Source organism: Rhinoderma darwinii, unplaced genomic scaffold (genome assembly GCF_050947455.1).
Source record: "Rhinoderma darwinii isolate aRhiDar2 unplaced genomic scaffold, aRhiDar2.hap1 Scaffold_751, whole genome shotgun sequence".
Classification (NCBI taxonomy): domain Eukaryota; kingdom Metazoa; phylum Chordata; class Amphibia; order Anura; family Rhinodermatidae; genus Rhinoderma; species Rhinoderma darwinii.
In genome coordinates this window covers 48,363-76,077 of record NW_027464313.1, presented here as the reverse complement: position 1 = coordinate 76,077, position 27,715 = coordinate 48,363, and the positions used below count along the sequence as shown (strand labels likewise).

The window sequence follows — 27,715 nt, the reverse complement described above, 5'->3', positions numbered from 1 at the left end:
GGAGCAGTGTGTGTGGTAATATCTACAGGGAGCGGTGTGGTAAAATCTACAGGGAGCAGTGTGTGTGGTAATATATACAGGGAGCAGTGTGTGTGGTAATATATACAGGGAGCAGTGTGTGTGGTAATATCTACAGGGAGCAGTGTGTGTGGTAATATCTACAGGGAGCAGTGTGTGTGGTAATATCTACAGGGAGCAGTGTGTGTGGTAATATCTACAGGGGGCAGTGTGTGTGGTACTATCTACAGGGAGCAGTGTGTGTGTGGTAATATCTACAGGGAGCAGTGTGTGGTAATATATACAGGGAGCAGTGTGTGTGGTAATATCTACAGGGAGCAGTGTGTGTGGTAATATCTACAGGGAGCAGTGTGTGTGGTAATATATACAGGGAGCAGTGTGTGTGGTAATATCTACAGGGAGCAGTGTGTGTGGTAATATCTACAGGGAGCAGTGTGTGTGGTAATATCTACAGGGAGCAGTGTGTGTGTGGTAATATCTACAGGGAGCAGTGTGTGGTAATATCTACAGGGAGCAGTGTGTGGTAATATCTACAGGGAGCAGTGTGTGTGGTAATATCTACAGGGAGCAGTGTGTGGTAATATCTACAGGGAGCAGTGTGTGGTAATATCTACAGGGAGCAGTGTGTGGTAATATCTACAGGGAGCAGTGTGTGTGGTAATATCTACAGGGAGCAGTGTGTGTGGTAATATCTACAGGGAGCAGTGTGTGTGGTAATATCTACAGGGAGCAGTGTGTGTGGTAATATCTACAGGGAGCAGTGTGTGTGGTAATATCTACAGGGAGCAGTGTGTGTGGTAATATCTACAGGGAGCAGTGTGTGGTAATATCTACAGGGAGCAGTGTGTGTGGTAATATCTACAGGGAGCAGTGTGTGTGGTAATATCTACAGGGAGCAGTGTGTGTGGTAATATCTACAGGGAGCAGTGTGTGTGGTAATATCTACAGGGGGCAGTGTGTGGTAATATCTACAGGGAGCAGTGTGTGGTAATATCTACAGGGAGCAGCATGTGTGGTAATATCTACAGGGGGCAGTGTGTGTGTGGCATTCTCTACAGGGAGCAGTGTCTGGTAATATCTACAGGGAGCAGTGTCTGGTAATATCTACAGGGAGCAGTGTGTGTGGTAATATCTACAGGGAGCAGTGTGTGTGGTAATATCTACAGGGAGCAGTGTGTGTGGTAATATCTACAGGGAGCAGCGTGTGTGGTAATATATACAGGGAGCAGTGTGTGTGTGGTAATATCTACAGGGAGCAGCGTGTGGTAATATCTACAGGGAGCAGTGTGTGGTAATATCTACAGGGAGCAGTGTGTGTGGTAATATCTACAGGGAGCAGTGTGTGGTAATATCTACAGGGAGCAGTGTGTGTGGTAATATCTACAGGGAGCAGTGTGTGTGGTAATATCTACAGGGAGCAGTGTGTGGTAATATCTACAGGGAGCAGTGTGTGTGGTAATATCTACAGGGAGCAGTGTGTGGTAATATCTACAGGGAGCAGTGTGTGGTAATATCTACAGGGAGCAGTGTGTGTGGTAATATCTACAGGGAGCAGTGTGTGTGGTAATATCTACAGGGAGCAGCGTGTGTGGTAATATATACAGGGAGCAGTGTGTGGTAATATCTACAGGGAGCAGTGTGTGTGGTAAAATCTACAGGGAGCAGTGTGTGTGGTAATATCTACAGGGAGCAGTGTGTGTGGTAATATCTACAGGGAGCAGTGTGTGTGGTAATATCTACAGGGAGCAGTGTGTGGTATTATACACAGGGAGCAGTGTGTGGTAATATGTACAGGGAGCAGTGTGTGGTAATATCTACAGGGAGCAGTGTGTGGTAATATATACAAGGAGCAGTGTGTGTGGTAATATCTACAGGGAGCAGTGTGTGTGGTAATATCTACAGGGAGCAGTGTGTGTGTGGTAATATCTACAGGGAGCAGTGTGTGTGGTAATATCTACAGGGAGCAGTGTGTGTGGTAATATCTACAGGGAGCAGTGTGTGGTAATATATACAGGGAGCAGTGTGTGTGGTAATATATACAGGGAGCAGTGTGTGTGGTATTATCTACAGGGAGCAGTGTGTGTGATAATATCTACAGGGAGCGGTGTGTGTGGTAATATCTACAGGGAGCGGTGTGTGTGGTAATATCTACAGGGAGCAGTGTGTGGTAATATCTACAGGGAGCAGTGTGTGGTAATATCTACAGGGAGCAGTGTGTGTGGTAATATATACAGGGAGCAGTGTGGTAATATCTACAGGGAGCAGTGTGTGTGGTAATATCTACAGGGAGCAGTGTGTGGTAATATATACAGGGAGCAGTGTGTGTGGTAATATCTACAGGGAGCAGTGTGTGTGTGGTAATATCTACAGGGAGCAGTGTGTGTGGTAATATCTACAGGGAGCAGTGTGTGTGGTAATATCTACAGGGAGCAGTGTGTGTGGTAATATCTACAGGGAGCAGTGTGTGTGGTAATATCTACAGGGAGCAGTGTGTGTGGTAATATCTACAGGGAGCAGTGTGTGTGGTAATATCTACAGGGAGCAGTGTGTGTGGTAATATCTACAGGGAGCAGTGTGTGTGGTAATATATACAGGGAGCAGTGTGTGTGGTAATATATACAGGGAGCAGTGTGGTAATATCTACAGGGAGCAGTGTGTGTGGTAATATCTACAGGGAGCAGTGTGTGTGTGGTAATATCTACAGGGAGCAGTGTGTGTGGTAATATCTACAGGGAGCAGTGTGTGGTAATATCTACAGGGAGCAGTGTGTGTGGTAATATCTACAGGGAGCAGTGTGTGGTAATATCTACAGGGAGCAGTGTGTGTGGTAATATCTACAGGGAGCAGTGTGTGGTAATATCTACAGGGAGCAGTGTGTGTGGTAATATCTACAGGGAGCAGTGTGTGGTAATATCTACAGGGAGCGGTGTGTGTGGTAATATCTACAGGGAGCAGTGTGTGTGGTAATATCTACAGGGAGCAGTGTGTGGTAATATCTACAGGGAGCAGTGTGTGGTAATATCTACAGGGAGCAGTGTGTGTGGTAATATCTACAGGGAGCAGTGTGTGTGGTAATATCTACAGGGAGCAGCGTGTGTGGTAATATATACAGGGAGCAGTGTGTGGTAATATCTACAGGGAGCAGTGTGTGTGGTAAAATCTACAGGGAGCAGTGTGTGTGGTAATATCTACAGGGAGCAGTGTGTGTGGTAATATCTACAGGGAGCAGTGTGTGTGGTAATATCTACAGGGAGCAGTGTGTGGTATTATACACAGGGAGCAGTGTGTGGTAATATGTACAGGGAGCAGTGTGTGGTAATATCTACAGGGAGCAGTGTGTGGTAATATATACAAGGAGCAGTGTGTGTGGTAATATCTACAGGGAGCAGTGTGTGTGGTAATATCTACAGGGAGCAGTGTGTGTGTGGTAATATCTACAGGGAGCAGTGTGTGTGGTAATATCTACAGGGAGCAGTGTGTGTGGTAATATCTACAGGGAGCAGTGTGTGGTAATATATACAGGGAGCAGTGTGTGTGGTAATATATACAGGGAGCAGTGTGTGTGGTATTATCTACAGGGAGCAGTGTGTGTGATAATATCTACAGGGAGCGGTGTGTGTGGTAATATCTACAGGGAGCGGTGTGTGTGGTAATATCTACAGGGAGCAGTGTGTGGTAATATCTACAGGGAGCAGTGTGTGGTAATATCTACAGGGAGCAGTGTGTGTGGTAATATATACAGGGAGCAGTGTGGTAATATCTACAGGGAGCAGTGTGTGTGGTAATATCTACAGGGAGCAGTGTGTGGTAATATATACAGGGAGCAGTGTGTGTGGTAATATCTACAGGGAGCAGTGTGTGTGGTAATATCTACAGGGAGCAGTGTGTGTGGTAATATCTACAGGGAGCAGTGTGTGTGGTAATATATACAGGGAGCAGTGTGTGTGGTAATATATACAGGGAGCAGTGTGGTAATATCTACAGGGAGCAGTGTGTGTGGTAATATCTACAGGGAGCAGTGTGTGTGTGGTAATATCTACAGGGAGCAGTGTGTGTGGTAATATCTACAGGGAGCAGTGTGTGTGGTAATATCTACAGGGAGCAGTGTGTGTGGTAATATCTACAGGGAGCAGTGTGTGTGGTAATATCTACAGGGAGCAGTGTGTGGTAATATCTACAGGGAGCAGTGTGTGTGGTAATATCTACAGGGAGCAGTGTGTGTGGTAATATCTACAGGGAGCAGTGTGTGTGGTAATATCTACAGGGAGCAGTGTGTGTGGTAATATCTACAGGGGGCAGTGTGTGGTAATATCTACAGGGAGCAGTGTGTGTGGTAATATCTACAGGGAGCAGTGTGTGGTAATATCTACAGGGAGCAGCATGTGTGGTAATATCTACAGGGGGCAGTGTGTGTGTGGCATTCTCTACAGGGAGCAGTGTCTGGTAATATCTACAGGGAGCAGTGTCTGGTAATATCTACAGGGAGCAGTGTGTGTGGTAATATCTACAGGGAGCAGTGTGTGTGGTAATATCTACAGGGAGCAGTGTGTGTGGTAATATCTACAGGGAGCAGCGTGTGTGGTAATATATACAGGGAGCAGTGTGTGTGTGGTAATATCTACAGGGAGCAGCGTGTGGTAATATCTACAGGGAGCAGTGTGTGGTAATATCTACAGGGAGCAGTGTGTGTGGTAATATCTACAGGGAGCAGTGTGTGGTAATATCTACAGGGAGCAGTGTGTGTGGTAATATCTACAGGGAGCAGTGTGTGGTAATATCTACAGGGAGCAGTGTGTGTGGTAATATCTACAGGGAGCAGTGTGTGGTAATATCTACAGGGAGCAGTGTGTGGTAATATCTACAGGGAGCAGTGTGTGTGGTAATATCTACAGGGAGCAGTGTGTGGTAATATCTACAGGGAGCAGCATGTGTGGTAATATCTACAGGGGGCAGTGTGTGTGTGGCATTCTCTACAGGGAGCAGTGTCTGGTAATATCTACAGGGAGCAGTGTCTGGTAATATCTACAGGGAGCAGTGTGTGTGGTAATATCTACAGGGAGCAGTGTGTGTGGTAATATCTACAGGGAGCAGTGTGTGTGGTAATATCTACAGGGAGCAGCGTGTGTGGTAATATATACAGGGAGCAGTGTGTGTGTGGTAATATCTACAGGGAGCAGCGTGTGGTAATATCTACAGGGAGCAGTGTGTGGTAATATCTACAGGGAGCAGTGTGTGTGGTAATATCTACAGGGAGCAGTGTGTGGTAATATCTACAGGGAGCAGTGTGTGTGGTAATATCTACAGGGAGCAGTGTGTGGTAATATCTACAGGGAGCAGTGTGTGTGGTAATATCTACAGGGAGCAGTGTGTGGTAATATCTACAGGGAGCAGTGTGTGGTAATATCTACAGGGAGCAGTGTGTGTGGTAATATCTACAGGGAGCAGTGTGTGTGGTAATATCTACAGGGAGCAGCGTGTGTGGTAATATATACAGGGAGCAGTGTGTGGTAATATCTACAGGGAGCAGTGTGTGTGGTAAAATCTACAGGGAGCAGTGTGTGTGGTAATATCTACAGGGAGCAGTGTGTGTGGTAATATCTACAGGGAGCAGTGTGTGTGGTAATATCTACAGGGAGCAGTGTGTGTGGTAATATCTACAGGGAGCAGTGTGTGGTATTATACACAGGGGGCAGTGTGTGGTAATATGTACAGGGAGCAGTGTGTGGTAATATCTACAGGGAGCAGTGTGTGGTAATATATACAAGGAGCAGTGTGTGTGGTAATATCTACAGGGAGCAGTGTGTGTGGTAATATCTACAGGGAGCAGTGTGTGTGTGGTAATATCTACAGGGAGCAGTGTGTGTGGTAATATCTACAGGGAGCAGTGTGTGTGGTAATATCTACAGGGAGCAGTGTGTGGTAATATATACAGGGAGCAGTGTGTGTGGTAATATCTACAGGGAGCAGTGTGTGTGGTATTATCTACAGGGAGCAGTGTGTGTGATAATATCTACAGGGAGCGGTGTGTGTGGTAATATCTACAGGGAGCGGTGTGTGTGGTAATATCTACAGGGAGCAGTGTGTGGTAATATCTACAGGGAGCAGTGTGTGGTAATATCTACAGGGAGCAGTGTGTGTGGTAATATATACAGGGAGCAGTGTGGTAATATCTACAGGGAGCAGTGTGTGTGGTAATATCTACAGGGAGCAGTGTGTGGTAATATATACAGGGAGCAGTGTGTGTGGTAATATCTACAGGGAGCAGTGTGTGTGTGGTAATATCTACAGGGAGCAGTGTGTGTGGTAATATCTACAGGGAGCAGTGTGTGTGGTAATATCTACAGGGAGCAGTGTGTGTGGTAATATCTACAGGGAGCAGTGTGTGTGGTAATATCTACAGGGAGCAGTGTGTGTGGTAATATCTACAGGGAGCAGTGTGTGTGGTAATATCTACAGGGAGCAGTGTGTGTGGTAATATCTACAGGGAGCAGTGTGTGTGGTAATATCTACAGGGAGCAGTGTGTGTGGTAATATATACAGGGAGCAGTGTGTGTGGTAATATATACAGGGAGCAGTGTGGTAATATCTACAGGGAGCAGTGTGTGTGGTAATATCTACAGGGAGCAGTGTGTGTGTGGTAATATCTACAGGGAGCAGTGTGTGGTAATATCTACAGGGAGCAGTGTGTGGTAATATCTACAGGGAGCAGTGTCTGTGGTAATATATACAGGGAGCAGTGTGTGTGGTAATATATACAGGGAGCAGTGTGGTAATATCTACAGGGAGCAGTGTGTGTGGTAATATCTACAGGGAGCAGTGTGTGTGGTAATATATACAGGGAGCAGTGTGTGTGGTAATATATACAGGGAGCAGTGTGTGGTAATATCTACAGGGAGCAGTGTGTGGTAATATCTACAGGGAGCAGTGTGTGTGGTAATAACTACAGGGAGCAGTGTGTGTGGTAATAACTACAGGGAGCAGTGTGTGTGGTAATAACTACAGGGAGCAGTGTGTGTGGTAATATCTACAGGGAGCAGTGTGTGTGGTAATATCTACAGGGAGCAGTGTGTGTGGTAATATCTACAGGGAGCAGTGTGTGGTAATATCTACAGGGAGCAGTGTGTGTGGTAATATATACAGGGAGCAGTGTGGTAATATCTACAGGGAGCAGTGTGTGTGGTAATATCTACAGGGAGCAGTGTGTGTGGTAATATCTACAGGGAGCAGTGTGTGTGGTAATATCTACAGGGAGCAGTGTGTGGTAATATCTACAGGGACCAGTGTGTGTGGTAATATCTACAGGGAGCAGTGTGTGTGGTAATATCTACAGGGAGCAGTGTGTGTGGTAATATCTACAGGGAGCAGCGTGTATGGTAATATCTACATGGAGCAGTGTGTGGTAATATCTACAGGGTGTGTAGTACTATCTACAGGGAGCAGTGTGGTAATATCTACAGGGAGCAGTGTGTAGTAATATCTACAGGGAGCAGTGTGTGTGTGTGTGTGTGTGTGTGTAGTAATATCTACAGGGAGCAGCGTGTTGTAATATCTACAGGGAGCAGTGTGTGGTAATATCTACAGGGAGCAGTGTGTGTGGTAATATCTACAGGGAGCAGTGTGTGTGGTAATATCTACAGGGAGCAGTGTGTGTGGTAATATCTACAGGGAGCAGTGTGTGGTAATATCTACAGGGAGCAGTGTGTGGTAATATCTACAGGGAGCAGTGTGTGGTAATATCTACAGGGAGCAGTGTGTGGTAATATCTACAGGGAGCAGTGTGTGGTAATATCTACAGGGAGCAGTGTGTGGTAATATCTACAGGGAGCAGTGTGTGGTAATATCTACAGGGAGCAGTGTGTGGTAATATCTACAGGGAGCAGTGTGTGTGGCCCTATCTACAGGGAGCAGTGTGTGTGGCCCTATCTACAGGGAGCAGTGTGTGTGGTAATATCTACAGGGAGCAGTGTGTGGTAATATCTACTGGGAGCAGTGTGTGGTAATATCTACAGGGAGCAGTGTGTGGTAATATCTACAGGGAGCAGTGTGTGGTAATATCTACAGGGAGCAGTGTGTGTGGTAATATCTACAGGGAGCAGTGTGTGTGGTAATATCTACAGGGAGCAGTGTGTGTGGTAATATCTACAGGGAGCAGTGTGTTTGGTAATATCTACAGGGAGCAGTGTGTGGTATTATATACAGGGGGCAGTGTGTGGTAATATCTACAGGGAGCAGTGTGTGGTAATATGTACAGGGAGCAGTGTGTGTGGTAATATCTACAGGGAGCAGTGTGTGTGGTAATATCTACAGGGAGCAGTGTGTGGTAATATCTACAGGGAGCAGTGTGTGTGGTAATATCTACAGGGAGCAGTGTGTGTGGTAATATCTACAGGGAGCAGTGTGTGTGGTAATATCTACAGGGAGCAGTGTGTGTGGCCCTATCTACAGGGAGCAGTGTGTGTGGTAATATCTACAGGGAGCAGTGTGTGTGGTAATATCTACAGGGAGCAGTGTGTGTGGTAATATCTACAGGGAGCAGTGTGTGGTATTATACACAGGGGGCAGTGTGTGGTAATATCTACAGGGAGCAGTGTGTGGTAATATGTACAGGGAGCAGTGTGTGGTAATATCTACAGGGAGCAGTGTGTGGTATTATCTACAGGGAGCAGTGTGTGTGATAATATCTACAGGGAGCGGTGTGTGTGGTAATATCTACAGGGAGCAGTGTGTGGTAATATCTACAGGGAGCAGTGTGTGGTAATATCTACAGGGAGCAGTTTGTGTGGTAATATCTACAGGGAGCAGTGTCTGTGGTAATATATACATGGAGCAGTGTGTGTGGTAATATCTACAGGGAGCAGTGTGTGTGGTAATATCTACAGGGAGCAGTGTGTGTGGTAATATCTACAGGGAGCAGTGTGTGGTAATATCTACAGGGAGCAGTGTGTGTGTGGTAATATCTACAGGGGGCGCTGTGTGTGGCCCTATCTATAGTGGGCTGTGTGTGGAGATATCTACAGGGAGCAGTGTGTGGCATTCCCTACAGGGAGCAGTGTGTGTGGTAATATCTACAGGGAGCAGTGTGAGTGTGTGTGTAGTAATATCTACAGGGAGCAGCGTGTGTGGTAACATATACAGGGAGCAGTGTGTGGTAATATCTACAGGGAGCAGTGTGTGTGGTAATATCTACAGGGAGCAGTGTGTGTGGTAATATATACAGGGAGCAGTGTGTGTGGTAATATCTACAGGGAGCAGTGTGTGGTAATATATACAGGGAGCAGTGTGTGGTAATATCTACAGGGAGCAGTGTGTGGTAATATCTACAGGGAGCAGTGTGTGTGGTAATATCTACAGGGAGCAGTGTGTGTGGTAATATATACAGGGAGCAGTGTGTGTGTGGTAATATCTACAGGGAGCAGTGTGTGTGGTAATATCTACAGGGAGCAGTGTGTGTGGTAATATATACAGGGAGCAGTGTGTAGTAATATCTACAGGGAGCAGTGTGTAGTAATATCTACAGGGAGCAGTGTGTGTGGTAATATCTACAGGGAGCAGTGTGTGTGGTAATATCTACAGGGAGCAGTGTGTGTGGCCCTATCTACAGGGAGCAGTGTGTGTGGTAATATCTACAGGGAGCAGTGTGTGTGGTAATATCTACAGGGAGCAGTGAGTGGTATTATACACAGGGGGCAGTGAGTGGTATTATACACAGGGGGCAGTGTGTGGTAATATCTACAGGGAGAAGTGTGTGGTAATATCTACAGGGAGCAGTGTGTGTGGTAATATCTACAGGGAGCAGTGTGTGTGGTAATATCTACAGGGAGCAGTGTGTGTGGTAATATCTACAGGGAGCAGTGTGTGTGGTATTATCTACAGGGAGCAGTGTGTGTGGTAATATCTACAGGGAGCAGTGTGTGTGGTAATATCTACAGGGAGCAGTGTGTGTGGTAATATCTACAGGGAGCAGTGTGTGTGGTAATATCTACAGGGAGCAGTGTGTGTGGTAATATCTACAGGGAGCAGCGTGTATGGTAATATCTACATGGAGCAGTGTGTGGTAATATCTACAGGGTGTGTAGTACTATCTACAGGGAGCAGTGTGTGGTAATATCTACAGGGAGCAGTGTGTGTAGTATTATCTACAGGGAGCAGTGTGTGTGGTAATATCTACAGGGAGCAGTGTGTGTGGTAATATCTACAGGGAGCAGTGTGTGTGTTAATATCTACAGGGAGCAGTGTGTGGTAATATCTACAGGGAGCAGTGTGTGTGGTAATATCTACAGGGAGCAGTGTGTGTGGTAATATCTACAGGGAGCAGTGTGTGTGGTAATATCTACAGGGAGCAGCGTGTATGGTAATATCTACATGGAGCAGTGTGTGGTAATATCTACAGGGTGTGTAGTACTATCTACAGGGAGCAGTGTGTGGTAATATCTACAGGGAGCAGTGTGTAGTAATATCTACAGGGAGCAGTGTGTGTGTGTGTGTAGTAATATCTACAGGGAGCAGCGTGTTGTAATATATACAGGGAGCAGTGTGTGTGGTAATATCTACAGGGAGCAGTGTGTGTGGTAATATCTACAGGGAGCAGTGTGTGTGGTAATATCTACAGGGAGCAGTGTGTGTGGTAATATCTACAGGGAGCAGTGTGTGGTAATATCTACAGGGAGCAGTGTGTGTGGTAATATCTACAGGGAGCAGTGTGTGGTAATATCTACAGGGAGCAGTGTGTGGTAATATCTACAGGGAGCAGTGTGTGTGGCCCTATCTACAGGGAGCAGTGTGTGTGGTAATATCTACAGGGAGCAGTGTGTGTGGTAATATCTACAGGGAGCAGTGTGTGGTAATATCTACAGGGAGCAGTGTGTGGTAATATCTACAGGGAGCAGTGTGTGGTAATATCTACAGGGAGCAGTGTGTGTGGCCCTATCTACAGGGAGCAGTGTGTGTGGTAATATCTACAGGGAGCAGTGTGTGTGGTAATATCTACAGGGAGCAGTGTGGGGTATTATATACAGGGGGCAGTGTGTGGTAATATCTACAGGGAGCAGTGTGTGGTAATATGTACAGGGAGCAGTGTGTGTGGTAATATCTACAGGGAGCAGTGTGTGGTAATATCTACAGGGAGCAGTGTGTGTGGTAATATCTACAGGGAGCAGTGTGTGTGGTAATATCTACAGGGAGCAGTGTGTGTGGTAATATCTACAGGGAGCAGTGTGTGTGGCCCTATCTACAGGGAGCAGTGTGTGTGGTAATATCTACAGGGAGCAGTGTGTGTGGTAATATCTACAGGGAGCAGTGTGTGGTATTATACACAGGGGGCAGTGTGTGGTAATATCTACAGGGAGCAGTGTGTGGTAATATGTACAGGGAGCAGTGTGTGTGGTAATATCTACAGGGAGCAGTGTGTGGTATTATCTACAGGGAGCAGTGTGTGTGATAATATCTACAGGGAGCGGTGTGTGTGGTAATATCTACAGGGAGCAGTGTGTGGTAATATCTACAGGGAGCAGTGTGTGGTAATATCTACAGGGAGCAGTGTGTGGTAATATCTACAGGGAGCAGTGTGTGTGGTAATATCTACAGGGAGCAGTGTCTGTGGTAATATATACATGGAGCAGTGTGTGTGGTAATATCTACAGGGAGCAGTGTGTGTGTGGTAATATCTACAGGGAGCAGTGTGTGTGGTAATATCTACAGGGAGCAGTGTGTGTGGTAATATCTACAGGGAGCAGTGTGTGGTAATATCTACAGGGAGCAGTGTGTGTGTGGTAATATCTACAGGGGGCGCTGTGTGTGGCCCTATCTATAGTGGGCTGTGTGTGGAGATATCTACAGGGAGCAGTGTGTGGCATTCCCTACAGGGAGCAGTGTGTGTGGTAATATCTACAGGGAGCAGTGTGTGTGTGTGTGTGTAGTAATATCTACAGGGAGCAGCGTGTGTGGTAATATATACAGGGAGCAGTGTGTGGTAATATCTACAGGGAGCAGTGTGTGTGGTAAAATCTACAGGGAGCAGTGTGTGTGGTAATATATACAGGGAGCAGTGTGTGTGGTAATATCTACAGGGAGCAGTGTGTGGTAATATATACAGGGAGCAGTGTGTGGTAATATCTACAGGGAGCAGTGTGTGTGGTAATATCTACAGGGAGCAGTGTGTGTGGTAATATATACAGGGAGCAGTGTGTGTGTGGTAATATCTACAGGGAGCAGTGTGTGTGGTAATATCTACAGGGAGCAGTGTGTGTGGTAATATCTACAGGGAGCAGTGTGTGTGGTAATATCTACAGGGAGCAGTCTGTAGTAATATCTACAGGGAGCAGTGTGTGGTAATATCTACAGGGAGCAGTGTGTGTGTGGTAATATCTACAGGGGGCGCTGTGTGTGGCCCTATCTATAGTGGGCTGTGTGTGGAGATATCTACAGGGAGCAGTGTGTGGCATTCCCTACAGGGAGCAGTGTGTGTGGTAATATCTACAGGGAGCAGTGTGTGTGTGTGTGTAGTAATATCTACAGGGAGCAGCGTGTGTGGTAATATATACAGGGAGCAGTGTGTGGTAATATCTACAGGGAGCAGTGTGTGTGGTAAAATCTACAGGGAGCAGTGTGTGTGGTAATATATACAGGGAGCAGTGTGTGTGGTAATATCTACAGGGAGCAGTGTGTGGTAATATATACAGGGAGCAGTGTGTGGTAATATCTACAGGGAGCAGTGTGTGTGGTAATATCTACAGGGAGCAGTGTGTGTGGTAATATATACAGGGAGCAGTGTGTGTGTGGTAATATCTACAGGGAGCAGTGTGTGTGGTAATATCTACAGGGAGCAGTGTGTGTGGTAATATCTACAGGGAGCAGTGTGTGTGGTAATATATACAGGGAGCAGTCTGTAGTAATATCTACAGGGAGCAGTGTGTGTGGTAATATCTACAGGGAGCAGTGTGTGTGGTAATATCTACAGGGAGCAGTGTGTGTGGTAATATCTACAGGGAGCAGTGTGTGTGGTAATATCTACAGGGAGCAGTGTGTGTGGTAATATCTACAGGGAGCAGTGTGTGGTGTTATCTACAGGGAGCAGTGTGTGTGATAATATCTACAGGGAGCGGTGTGTGGTAATATCTACAGGGAGCAGTGTGTGGTAATATCTACAGGGAGCAGTGTGTGGTAATATCTACAGGGAGCAGTGTGTGTGGTAATATCTACAGGGAGCAGTGTGTGTGGTAATATCTACAGGGAGCAGTGTGTGTGGTAATATCTACAGGGAGCAGTGTGTGTGGTAATATCTACAGGGAGCAGTGTGTGTGGTAATATCTACAGGGAGCAGTGTGTGTGGTAATATCTACAGGGAGCAGTGTGTGTGGTAATATCTACAGGGGGCAGTGTGTGGTAATATCTACAGGGAGCAGTGTCTGTGGTAATATATACAGGGAGCAGTGTCTGTGGTAATATCTACAGGGAGCAGTGTGTGGTAATATGTACAGGGAGCAGTGTGTGGTAATATCTACAGGGAGCAGTGTGTGTGGTAATATCTACAGGGAGCAGTGTGTGTGGTAATATCTACAGGGAGCAGTGTGTGGTAATATCTACAGGGAGCAGCGTGTATGGTAATATCTACATGGGGCAGTGTGTGGTAATATCTACAGGGTGTGTAGTACTATCTACAGGGAGCAGTGTGTGGTAATATCTACAGGGAGCAGTGTGTAGTAATATCTACAGGGAGCAGTGTGTGTGTGTGTAGTAATATCTACAGGGAGCAGCGTGTGGTAATATCTACAGGGAGCAGTGTGTGTGGTAATATCTACAGGGAGCAGTGTGTGCAGTCACAGCTCCCTCAGGTGCTGCACTATGTATAATACAGTGTCTGACGTGTTACTGTAATGTAGAACTAAGGAGGAACCCCACCTTAAAGAGTAACAGAAAGGAGAAGACCTTTTCTCTCCTCAGTAGATGTTGACTCGCTCATTGCTGTTACGCTATCTAATCATAGTGGACAGCCTCAAAGCGATGCAAAAGACCTGCAGGAAATTTCTCAAAATCAGCAGGTTTTCTGCATCGCTGTGAAGCGGTCCGCTCTGATTGGACAGTGTCACAGCAAAAAGTGAGGCAACGCCTACTGAGGAGAGATGGTGTCTCCTCTTTGTACCTTTAATTACAACACGCATATGTTAGGTGCAAAACGGAGTAAGGGCTGTAGTGGAACAACATGGAGGGGGGCAAAAAAGAAAAAGACAGCGTTGGAATCTGGAGGACGCCAAGTATAAGGGGAGGAATGTGGTTAAAAAAACAACAAAAAATAACACAGCAGGTCCTGCTTAACCCCTTAATGACCGGGCCATTTTGCACGTTAATCACCAAGGATTATTTTTTGTTTTTTCACGGTCGCATTCCAAGAGTCGTAACTTTTTTTTTATTCCGTGGACATCGCCGTATAAGGGCTTGTTTTTTGCGGGACGAGTTGTATTTTGTAATTGCACCATTTTTAGATGCTTATAATATATTGATTAACTTTTATTAACTTTATTTTAGGAGAAAATTGAAAATAAGCAGCTATTCCAGCATTAATTTTCACGTTATAAATTTACGCCGTTTACTATGAAGCGTAAATAACATAGTTACAGAGTTACATAGTTAGTACGGCTGAAAAAAGACACATGTCCATCAAGTTCAACCAAGGGAAGGGAAAAGGGAAGGAAAAATTTCTACACATAGGAGCTAATATTTTTTTGTTTTAGGAAATTATCTAACCCTTTTTTAAAGCCATCTACTGTCCCTGCTGTGACCAGCTCCTGCGGTAGGCTATTCCATAAATTCACAGTTCTCACTGTAAAGAAGCCTTGTCGCCTCTGCAGCTTGAACCTTTTTTTCTCCAGACGGAGGGAGTGCCCCCTTGTTTTTTGAGGGGGTTTTACAAGGAACAGGATTTCACCATATTTTTTGTATGTGCCATTAATATATTTATATAAGTTAATCATGTCCCCCCTTAGTCTTCTTTTTTCAAGGCTAAATAGGTTTAATTCTTTCAATCTTTCCTCGTAACTTAAATTCTCCATGCCCCTTATTAGCTTCGTTGCTCTTCTTTGTATTTTTTCCAACTCCAGGGCATCCTTTCTATGAACTGGAGCCCAGAACTGAACTGCATATTCTAGATGAGGCCTCACTAATGCTTTGTCACCTTTATTCTATGGGTCGGCACGATAACGGGGATACCAAATATGTAAAGGTTTTATATGTTTTCCTGCATTTGCACAATAAAAACCCTTTTAGAAAAAAATTACTTGTTTTTGCATCGCCGCATTCCAAGAGACGTAATGTTTTTATTTTTCCGTCGATGTGGCCGTATGTGGGCTTGATTTTTGCGGGCCAATGCGTAGTTTTCATTAGTACTATTTTGGGGTACATAGAACTTATAGATTAATTTTTATTTTATTTTTTATGGGGGGAATGGGAGAAAAGAGAGAATTTTGCCGTTGTTTTTTTCAGTTTTTTTGGACGCCGTTCATCCGGCGGTTTAATTAATGTGTTCATTTTATTGGTCAAGTTGTTACGATCGCGGGGATACCATATATGTGTATGTGTGATTTGTTTTGACACTTTTACTGAATAAAACCACTTTTTGGGAAAAAAAGTAGTTTTATTTGATTTTGACTGTAATTATTTTTTTTTTTCAACAAACTTTATTTAACTGATTGACATATTTTTTTTAAGTCCCACCAGGGGACGTCACTATGCGATGTGCCGATCGCATATATAATGCTTTGGTATACTTAGTATACCGAAGCATTATTGCCTGTCAGTGTAAAACTGACAGGCAACCTGTTAGGTCATGCCTCCGGCGTCTTTGTTAGACCCCCGGCTGTCATGGAAACCCGACGGCGACCCGCGATTTGTTTGCGGGGGCGCCGATCGGGTGACAGAGGGAGCTCCCCCCTCTGTCAAACACATTAGATGCCGCTGTCACTATTGACAGCGGCATTTAATGGGTTAAACTGCCGGAATCGGAGCGCGCTTCGATTCCGGCAGTTGCAGCAGGAGCCAGGCTGTGTATAACAGCCGTGCTCCTGCCGCTGATCGCGTGGGTACACTGGCAGTACCCGCGCCATCACAGGACGGATATATCCGTCCTCCTGCGCGAACTAGCAGCTGCTGAGGACGGATATATCCGTCCTTCGGCGTTAAGGAGTTAATAAACCACGGAGTTCACTTTCTAAATTCATTATTACTGACCTCTAGTAACACCTCCTGGAATTTCCTCCTCCACTTCACTCTTACACGGTTGATCGCCCCTCACCCGCTCTTCTTCTTCATCCTCCACTTTAACCCCTTCCCCCTGCTGGCATTCTGGGCCCTAATGTCCAAGCCATTTTTTAGATTTTTCCATTGTCACATTCAAAGAGCTGTAACTTTTTTATTTTTGCGTCGGCATAGCTGTATAAGGTCTTGTTTTTTGCGGGACGACTTGCAGTTTTTATTGGTACCATTTGAGAGTAGATGCGACTTTTTGATCACTTTTTATCAAATTTTTTTTAAGTCAGGATTAACAGAAAACAGCAATTTTTCCATTGTTTTTTATTTTATTTTTTACGGCGTTCACAGTGCGGGTTAAATAATGTAACAGCTTTATAGTCGGGGTCGTTACGGACGCGGCGATACCAAATATGTGTAACTTTTTTGCTTTATTGTAGTTTTTTTTAATAGTAAAGCATTTTGTAAGGGGAAAAGCTGGGTTTTTCATTTTTTTTTTTCACTTTTTTTTTTTATTAACTTTATTAAACTTTTTTTACTTTTTTACTAGTCCCACTAGGGGACTTCCCTATCCTCCGATCGCTATTATAATACACTGCAATACTTTTGTATTGCAGTGTATTACTGCCTGTCCGTTTAAAACGGACAGGCATCTGCTAGGTCATGCCTGCGGCATGATCTAGCAGGCATTCGCTGCAGGCAGACCTGGGGGTCTTTATTAGACCCCCGGCTGCCATAGAAGACACAGACACTCGGCGATTTTATCGCCGGGTGTCAGTGAGATGAGAGGGAGCTCCCTCCCTCTCTCCAAAACCATTCAGATGCGGTGCTCGCTATTGTGCACCGCATCTGAAGGGTTAAACAGGTGAGATCGATACTAATATCGATCTCACCCGGCAGAGCAGGGACGCCCCCAGCCCTAAGCTGCTTCTGGCAGCTGAGAGCAGGGAGATTTCACGGCTCCCTGCTCTGTTTACTTTATTCTACAGCAGCGACGTAGTTTGGCGGCGCTCTAGAATAAAGCCCACTAATGACCGCCGTAAAAAGACGTATCGGCGGTCATTAAGGGGTTAATATCAGTCAGATCTTCCCTCTGATTTCACATATGTAACAATTCAGTACAATACAGCAGAGTGCGCAGAATCTAACACATCAACATAAGAAACCACCAAAATCTATGATCACATCTATGACCGCTGGACCAAAAAGTTCCACACCCCCTATATAGATCTGGTATAGGGCTCAGCTTCATCTACCTGATGATTCTCTGGGACATTGTGATTTTCCTCTGGACAGTCCTGGGAATACAGAGGACTGGGACATCTCTCTGGTGGATTTCTCCTACTGGATCCATCTGTAGGAAACACACAGTGACAGAATACATGACTACTGTATATCTGTCTATATATTACCACACACACTGCTCCCTGTAGATATTACCACACACACTGCTCCCTGTAGATATTACCACACACACTGCTCCCTGTAGAGATTACCACACACACTGCCCCCTGTAGATATTACCACACACACTGCTCCCTGTAGATATTACTACACACTGCTCCCTGTAGATATTACCACACACACTGCTCCCTGTAGATATTACCACACACTGCTCCCTGTAGATATTACCACACACACTGCTCCCTGTAGATATTACCACACACACACTGCTCCCTGTATATATTACCACACATGCTGCTCCCTGTAGATATTACCACACACACTGCTCCCTGTAGATATTACCACACACACTGCTCCCTGTAGATATTACCACACACACACTGCTCCCTGTATATATTACCACACATGCTGCTCCCTGTAGATATTACCACACACACTGCTCCCTGTAGATATTACCACACACACTGCTCCCTGTAGATATTACCACACACTGCTCCCTGTAGATATTACCACACACACTGCTCCCTGTACATATTACCACACACACTGCTCCCTGTATATATTACCACACACACTGCTTCCTGTAGATATTACCACACACACTGCTCCCTGTAGATATTACCACACACTGCTCCCTGTAGATATTACCACACACTGCTCCCTGTAGATATTACCACACACACTGCTCCCTGTAGAGATTACCACACAATGCTCCCTGTAGATATTACCACACACACTGCTCCCTGTAGATATTACCACACACACTGCTCCTTGTAGATATTACCACACACACTGCTCCCTGTAGATATTACCACACACTGCTCCCTGTAGATATTACCACACACACTGCTCCCTGTAGATATTACCACACACTGCTCCCTGTATATATTACCACACACACACTGCTCCCTGTATATATTACCACACACACTGCTTCCTGTAGATATTACCACACACACTGCTCCTTGTAGATATTACCACACACACTGCTCCCTGTAGATATTACCACACACTGCTCCCTGTAGATATTACAACACACACTGCTCCCTGTAGGGAATGCCACACACACTGCTCCCTGTAGATATTACCACACACACTGCTCCCTGTACATATTACCACACACTGCTCCCTGTACATATTACCACACACACTGCTCCCTGTAGATATCACCACACACAGCCCACTATAGATATTACCACACACTGCTCCCTGTAGATATTACCACACACACTGCTCCCTGTAGATATTACCACACACACTGCTCCCTGTAGATATTACCACACACTGCTCCCTGTAGATATTACCACACACAGCCCACTATAGATATTACCACACACACTGCTCCCTGTAGATATTACCACACACTGCTCCCTGTAGATATTACCACACACAGCCCACTATAGATATTACCACACACACACACTGCTCCCTGTAGATATTACCACACACACTGCTCCCTGTACATATTACCACACACTGCTCCCTGCATATATTACCACACACACTGCTCCCTGTAGATATTACCACACACACTGCTCCCCGTAGATATTAACACACACACTGCTCCCTGCATATATTACCACACACACTGCTCCCTGTAGATATTACCACACACACTGCTCCCTGTATATATTACCACACACACTGCTCCCTGTAGATATTACCACACACACTGCTCCCTGTAGATATTACCACACACACTGCTCCTTGTATATATTACCACACACACTGCTCCCTGTAGATATTACCACACACACGCTGCTCCCTGTAGATATTACCACACACACGCTGCTCCCTGTAGATATTACCACACACACTGCTCCCTGTAGATATTACCACACACGCTGCTCCCTGTAGATAGTACCACACACACACTGCTCCCTGTAGATATTACCACACACACTGCCCCCTGTAGATATTACCAGACACTGCTCCCTGTAGATATTACCACACACACTGCTCCCTGTAGCTATTACCATACACGCTGCTCCCTGTAGATATTACCACACACTGCTCCCTGTAGATATTACTACACACACTGCTCCCTGTAGATATTACCACACACACTGCTCCCTGTAGATATTACCACACACATTGCTTCCTGTAGATATTACCACACACACTGCTCCCTGTACATATTACCACACACACTGCTCCCTGTAGATATTACCACACACGCTGCTCCCTGTAGATATATTACCACACACACTGCTCCCTGTAGATATTACCACACACACTGCTCCCTGTATATATTACCACACACACTGCTCCCTGTAGATATTACCACACACACTGCTCCCTGTAGATATTACCACACACACTGCTCCCTGTAGAGATTACCACACACACTGCCCCCTGTAGATATTACCACACACACTGCTCCCTGTAGATATTACTACACACTGCTCCCTGTAGATATTACCACACACACTGCTCCCTGTAGATATTACCACACACTGCTCCCTGTAGATATTACCACACACACTGCTCCCTGTAGATATTACCACACACACACTGCTCCCTGTATATATTACCACACATGCTGCTCCCTGTAGATATTACCACACATGCTGCTCCCTGTAGATATTACCACACACACTGCTCCCTGTAGATATTACCACACACACTGCTCCCTGTACATATTACCACACACACTGCTCCCTGTATATATTACCACACACACTGCTTCCTGTAGATATTACCACACACACTGCTCCCTGTAGATATTACCACACACTGCTCCCTGTAGATATTACCACACACTGCTCCCTGTAGATATTACCACACACACTGCTCCCTGTAGAGATTACCACACACACTGCCCCCTGTAGATATTACCACACACACTGCTCCCTGTAGATATTACTACACACACAGCTCCCTGTAGATATTACCACACATTGCTCCCTGTATATATTACCACACACTGCTCCCTGTAGATATTACCACACACTGCTCCCTGTAGATATTACCACACACACTGCTCCCTGTAGATATTACCACACACTGCTCCCTGTATATATTACCACACACTGCTCCCTGTAGATATTACCACACACTGCTCCCTGTAGATATTACCACACACACTGCTCCCTGTAGATATTACCACACACTGCTCCCTGTAGATATTACCACACACATTGCTCCCTGTATATATTACCACACACTGCTCCCTGTAGATATTACCACACACTGCTCCCTGTAGATATTACCACACACACTGCTCCCTGTAGATATTACCACACACTGCTCCCTGTAGATATTACCACACACACTGCTCCCTGTAGATATTACCACACACTGCTCCCTGTAGATATTACCACACACACTGCTCCCTGTAGATATTACCACACAGTGCTCCCTGTAGATATTACCACACGCTGCTCCCTGTAGATATTACCACACACACACTGCTCCCTGTATATATTACCACACACGCTGCTCCCTGTAGATATTACCACACACACTGCTCCCTGTAGATATTACCACACACACTGCTCCCTGTAGATATTACCAGACACTGCTCCCTGTAGATATTACCACACACACTGCTCCCTGTAGATATTACCACACACACACTGCTCCCTGTATATATTACCACACACGCTGCTCCCTGTAGATATTACCACACACACTGCTCCCTGTAGATATTACCACACACACTGCTCCCTGTAGATATTACCAGACACTGCTCCCTGTAGATATTACCAGACACTGCTCCCTGTAGAGAATGCCACACACACACTGCCCCCTGTAGATATTACCACACACGCTGCTCCCTGTAGATATTACCACACACTGCTCCCTGTATATATTACCACACACTGCCCCCTGTAGATATTACCACACACACTGCTCCCTGTAAATATAACCACACACACTGCTTCCTGTAGATATTACCACACACACTGCTCCCTGTAGATATTACCAGACACTGCTCCCTGTAGATATTACCAGACACTGCTCCCTGTAGAGAATGCCACACACACACACTGCCCCCTGTAGATATTACCACACACGCTGCCCCCTGTAGATATTACCACACACGCTGCTCCCTGTAGATATTACCACACACTGCTCCCTGTATATATTACCACACACTGCCCCCTGTAGATATTACCACACACGCTGCTCCCTGTAAATATAACCACACACACTGCTTCCTGTAGATATTACCACACACACTGCTCCCTGTAGATATTACCACACACTGCTCCCTGTAGATATTACCACACACACACTGCTCCCTGTAGATATTACCACACACACACTGCTCCCTGTATATATTACCACACACACACACTGCTCCCCTGTAGATATTACCACACACTGCTCCCTGTAGATATTACCACACACACTGCCCCCTGTAGATATTACCACACACAGTGCTCCCTGTAGATATTACCACACACACTGCTCCTTGTAGATATTACCACACACTGCTCCCTGTAGATATTACCACACACACTGCTCCCTGTAGATATTACCACACACACTGCTCCTTGTAGATATTACCACACACACTGCCCCCTGTAGATATTACCACACACACTGCTCCCTGTAGATATTACCACACTCTGCTCCCTGTAGATATTACCACACACACTGCTCCCTGTAGATATTACCACACACACTGCTCCCTGTAGATATTACCACACACACTGCTCCCTGTAGATATTACCACACACACTGCCCCCTGTAGATATTACCACACACACTGCTCCCTGTAGATATTACCACACACACTGCTCCCTGTAGATATTACCACACACACTGCTCCCTGTAGATATTACCACACACACTGCTCCCTGTACATATTATTACCACACACTGATCCCTGTAGATATTACTACACACTGCTCCCTGTAGTTAGTACTACACACTGCTCCTTGTAGATATTACCACACACTGCTTCCTGTAGATATTACCACACACACTGCTCCCTGTATATATTACCACACACACTGCTCCCTGTAGATATTACCACACACTGCTTCCTGTAGATATTACCACACACTGCTCCCTGTAGATATTACCACACACTGCTCCCTGTAGATATTACCACACACTGCTTCCTGTAGATATTACCACACACACTGCTCCCTGTAGATATTACCACACACTGCTCCCTGTAGATATTACCACACACTGCTTCCTGTAGATATTACCACACACACTGCTCCTTGTAGATATTACCACACACACTGCTCCCTCTAGATATTACCACACACACTGCTCCTTGTAGATATTACCACACACACTGCTCCCTGTAGATATTACCACACTCTGCTCCCTGTAGATATTACCACACACAGTGCTCCCTGTAGATATTACCACACACTGCTCCCTGTAGATATTACCACACACACTGCTCCCTGTAGGGAATGCCACACACACTGCTCCCTGTAGATATTACCACACACACACACTGCTCCCTGTAGATATTACCACACACTGCTCCCTGTAGATATTACCACACACTGCTTCCTGTAGATATTACCACACACACTGCTCCTTGTAGATATTACCACACACACTGCTCCCTCTAGATATTACCACACACACTGCTCCTTGTAGATATTACCACACACACTGCTCCCTGTAGATATTACCACACTCTGCTCCCTGTAGATATTACCACACACAGTGCTCCCTGTAGATATTACCACACACTGCTCCCTGTAGATATTACCACACACACTGCTCCCTGTAGGGAATGCCACACACACTGCTCCCTGTAGATATTACCACACAGACTGCTCCCTGTAGATAATGCCACACAAAGCCCCCTGTAGATATCACCACACACAGCCCACTATAGATAGGGCCACACACAGCCCCCCCTGTAGATATTACCACACACTGCTCCCTGTACATATTACCACACACTGCTCCCTGTAGATATTACCACACACTGCTCCCTGTATATATTACCACACACACTGCTCCCTGTAGATATTACCACACACTGCTCCCTGTATATATTACCACACACACTGCTCCCTGTAGATATTACCACACACTGCTCCCTGTAGATATTACCACACACACACTGCTCCCTGTAGATATTACCACACACACTGCTCCCTGTAGATATTACCACACACTGCTCCCTGTATAGATTACCACACACACTGCTCCCTGTAGATATTACCACACACACACTGCTCCCTGTAGATATTACTACACACACTGCTCCCTGTACATATTACCACACACACTGCTCCCTGTAGATATTACCACACACACTGCTCCCTGTAAATATTACCACACTGCTCCCTGTAGATATTACCACACACTGCTTCCTGTAGATATTACCACACACACTGCTCCTTGTAGATATTACCACACACACTGCTCCCTCTAGATATTACCACACACACTGCTCCTTGTAGATATTACCACACACACTGCTCCCTGTAGATATTACCACACACACTGCTCCCTGTAGGGAATGCCACACACACTGCTCCCTGTAGATATTACCACACAGACTGCTCCCTGTAGATAATGCCACACAAAGCCCCCTGTAGATATCACCACACACAGCCCACTATAGATAGGGCCACACACAGCCCCCCTGTAGATATTACCACACACTGCTCCCTGTACATATTACCACACACTGCTCCCTGTAGATATTACCACACACTGCTCCCTGTATATATTACCACACACACTGCTCCCTGTAGATATTACCACACACTGCTCCCTGTATATATTACCACACACACACTGCTCCCTGTAGATATTACCACACACACTGCTCCCTGTAGATATTACCACACACTGCTCCCTGTATATATTACCACACACACACTGCTCCCTGTAGATATTACCACACACTGCTCCCTGTATATATTACCACACACACACTGCTCCCTGTAGATATTACCACACACTGCTCCCTGTAGATATTACCACACACACACTGCTCCCTGTAGATATTACTACAGACACTGCTCCCTGTACATATTACCACACACACTGCTCCCTGTAGATATTACCACACACACTGCTCCCTGTAAATATTACCACACTGCTCCCTGTAGATATTACCACACACACACACTGCTCCCTGTAGATATTACCACACACTGCTCCCTGTACATATTACCACACACTGCTCCCTGTACATATTACCACACACTGCTCCCTGTACATATTACCACACACTGCTCCCTGTAGATATTACCACACACTGCCCCCTGTATATAATACCACACACTGCTCCCTGTAGATATTACCACACACACTGCTCCCTGTAGATATTACCACACATACTGCTCCCTGTAGATAGGGCCACACACACTGCTCCCTGTAGATATTACCACACACTGCTCCCTGTAAATATTACCACACACTGCTCCCTGTAGATATTACCACACACACTGCTCCCTGTAGATATTACCACACACACTGCTCCCTGTAGATATTACCACACACTGCTCCCTGTATATATTACCACACACACACTGCTCCCTGTAGATATTACCACACACTGCTCCCTGTCGATATTACCACACACACACTGCTCCCTGTAGATATTACTACACACACTGCTCCCTGTAGATATTACCACACACACTGCTCCCTGTAGATATTACCACACACTGCTCCCTGTAGATATTACCACAGACACACTGCTCCCTGTAGATAGTACCACACACACACTGCTCCCTGTAGATATTACCACACACACTGCCCCCTGTAGATATTACCAGACACTGCTCCCTGTAGATATTACCACACACACTGCTCCCTGTAGCTATTACCATACACGCTGCTCCCTGTAGATATTACCAAACACTGCTCCCTGTAGATATTACTACACACACTGCTCCCTGTAGATATTACCACACACACTGCTCCCTGTAGATATTACCACACACATTGCTTCCTGTAGATATTACCACACACACTGCTCCCTGTACATATTACCACACACGCTGCTCCCTGTAGATATTACCACACACGCTGCTCCCTGTAGATATATTACCACACACGCTGCTCCCTGTAGATATATTACCACACACGCTGCTCCCTGTAGATATTACCACACACACTGCTCCCTGTATATATTACCACACACACTGCTCCCTGTAGATATTACCACACACACTGCTCCCTGTAGATATTACCACACACACTGCTCCCTGTAGAGATTACCACACACACTGCCCCCTGTAGATATTACCACACACACTGCTCCCTGTAGATATTACTACACACTGCTCCCTGTAGATATTACCACACACACTGCTCCCTGTAGATATTACCACACACTGCTCCCTGTAGATATTACCACACACACTGCTCCCTGTAGATATTACCACACACACTGCTCCCTGTAGATATTACCACACACACACTGCTCCCTGTATATATTACCACACATGCTGCTCCCTGTATATATTACCACACACGCTGCTCCCTGTAGATATTACCACACACGCTGCTCCCTGTAGATATTACCACACACTGCTCCCTGTAGATATTACCACACACACTGCTCCCTGTACATATTACCACACACACTGCTCCCTGTACATATTACCACACACACTGCTCCCTGTAGATATTACCACACACACTGCTCCCTGTAGATATTACCACACACTGCTCCCTGTAGAGATTACCACACACACTGCCCCCTGTAGATATTACCACACACTGCTCCCTGTAGATATTACTACACACACAGCTCCCTGTAGATATTACCACACACTGCTCCCTGTAGATATTACCACACAGTGCTCCCTGTAGATATTACCACACACTGCTCCCTGTAGATATTACCACACACACTGCTCCCTGTAGATATTACCACACACTGCTCCCTGTAGATATTACCACACACACTGCTCCCTGTAGATATTACCACACACTGCTCCCTGTAGATATTACCACACACACTGCTCCCTGTAGATATTACCACACAGTGCTCCCTGTAGATATTACCACACAGTGCTCCCTGTAGATATTACCACACGCTGCTCCCTGTAGATATATTACCACACACGCTGCTCCCTGTAGATATATTACCACACACGCTGCTCCCTGTAGATATTACCACACACACTGCTCCCTGTATATATTACCACACACACTGCTCCCTGTAGATATTACCACACACACTGCTCCCTGTAGATATTACCACACACACTGCTCCCTGTAGAGATTACCACACACACTGCCCCCTGTAGATATTACCACACACACTGCTCCCTGTAGATATTACTACACACTGCTCCCTGTAGATAGTACCACACACACACTGCTCCCTGTAGATATTACCACACACACTGCCCCCTGTAGATATTACCAGACACTGCTCCCTGTAGATATTACCACACACACTGCTCCCTGTAGCTATTACCATACACGCTGCTCCCTGTAGATATTACCACACACTGCTCCCTGTAGATATTACTACACACACTGCTCCCTGTAGATATTACCACACACACTGCTCCCTGTAGATATTACCACACACATTGCTTCCTGTAGATATTACCACACACACTGCTCCCTGTACATATTACCACACACGCTGCTCCCTGTAGATATTACCACACACGCTGCTCCCTGTAGATATATTACCACACACGCTGCTCCCTGTAGATATATTACCACACACGCTGCTCCCTGTAGATATTACCACACACACTGCTCCCTGTATATATTACCACACACACTGCTCCCTGTAGATATTACCACACACACTGCTCCCTGTAGATATTACCACACACACTGCTCCCTGTAGAGATTACCACACACACTGCCCCCTGTAGATATTACCACACACACTGCTCCCTGTAGATATTACTACACACTGCTCCCTGTAGATATTACCACACACACTGCTCCCTGTAGATATTACCACACACTGCTCCCTGTAGATATTACCACACACACTGCTCCCTGTAGATATTACCACACACACTGCTCCCTGTAGATATTACCACACGCTGCTCCCTGTAGATATTACCACACGCTGCTCCCTGTAGATATTACCACACACACTGCTCCCTGTAGGGAATGCCACACACTGCTC

The 27,715-nt window shown here is 45.8% G+C and overlaps 1 protein-coding gene across 4 annotated transcripts in view; it reads right to left on the bottom strand.

The window, feature by feature from the left end:
- Positions 1-17,091: 17,091 nt before the first annotated feature.
- Positions 17,092-27,715, bottom strand: part of LOC142730505 (oocyte zinc finger protein XlCOF29-like) — a 31,160-nt gene continuing 20,536 nt past the window's right edge. For all 4 annotated transcript variants that reach the window (XM_075849355.1, XM_075849357.1, XM_075849354.1 and 1 more), the window contains one exon: positions 17,092-17,608. The gene's annotated coding sequence lies outside the window, so the exon portion shown is untranslated. The remainder of the gene's footprint in view (positions 17,609-27,715) is intronic.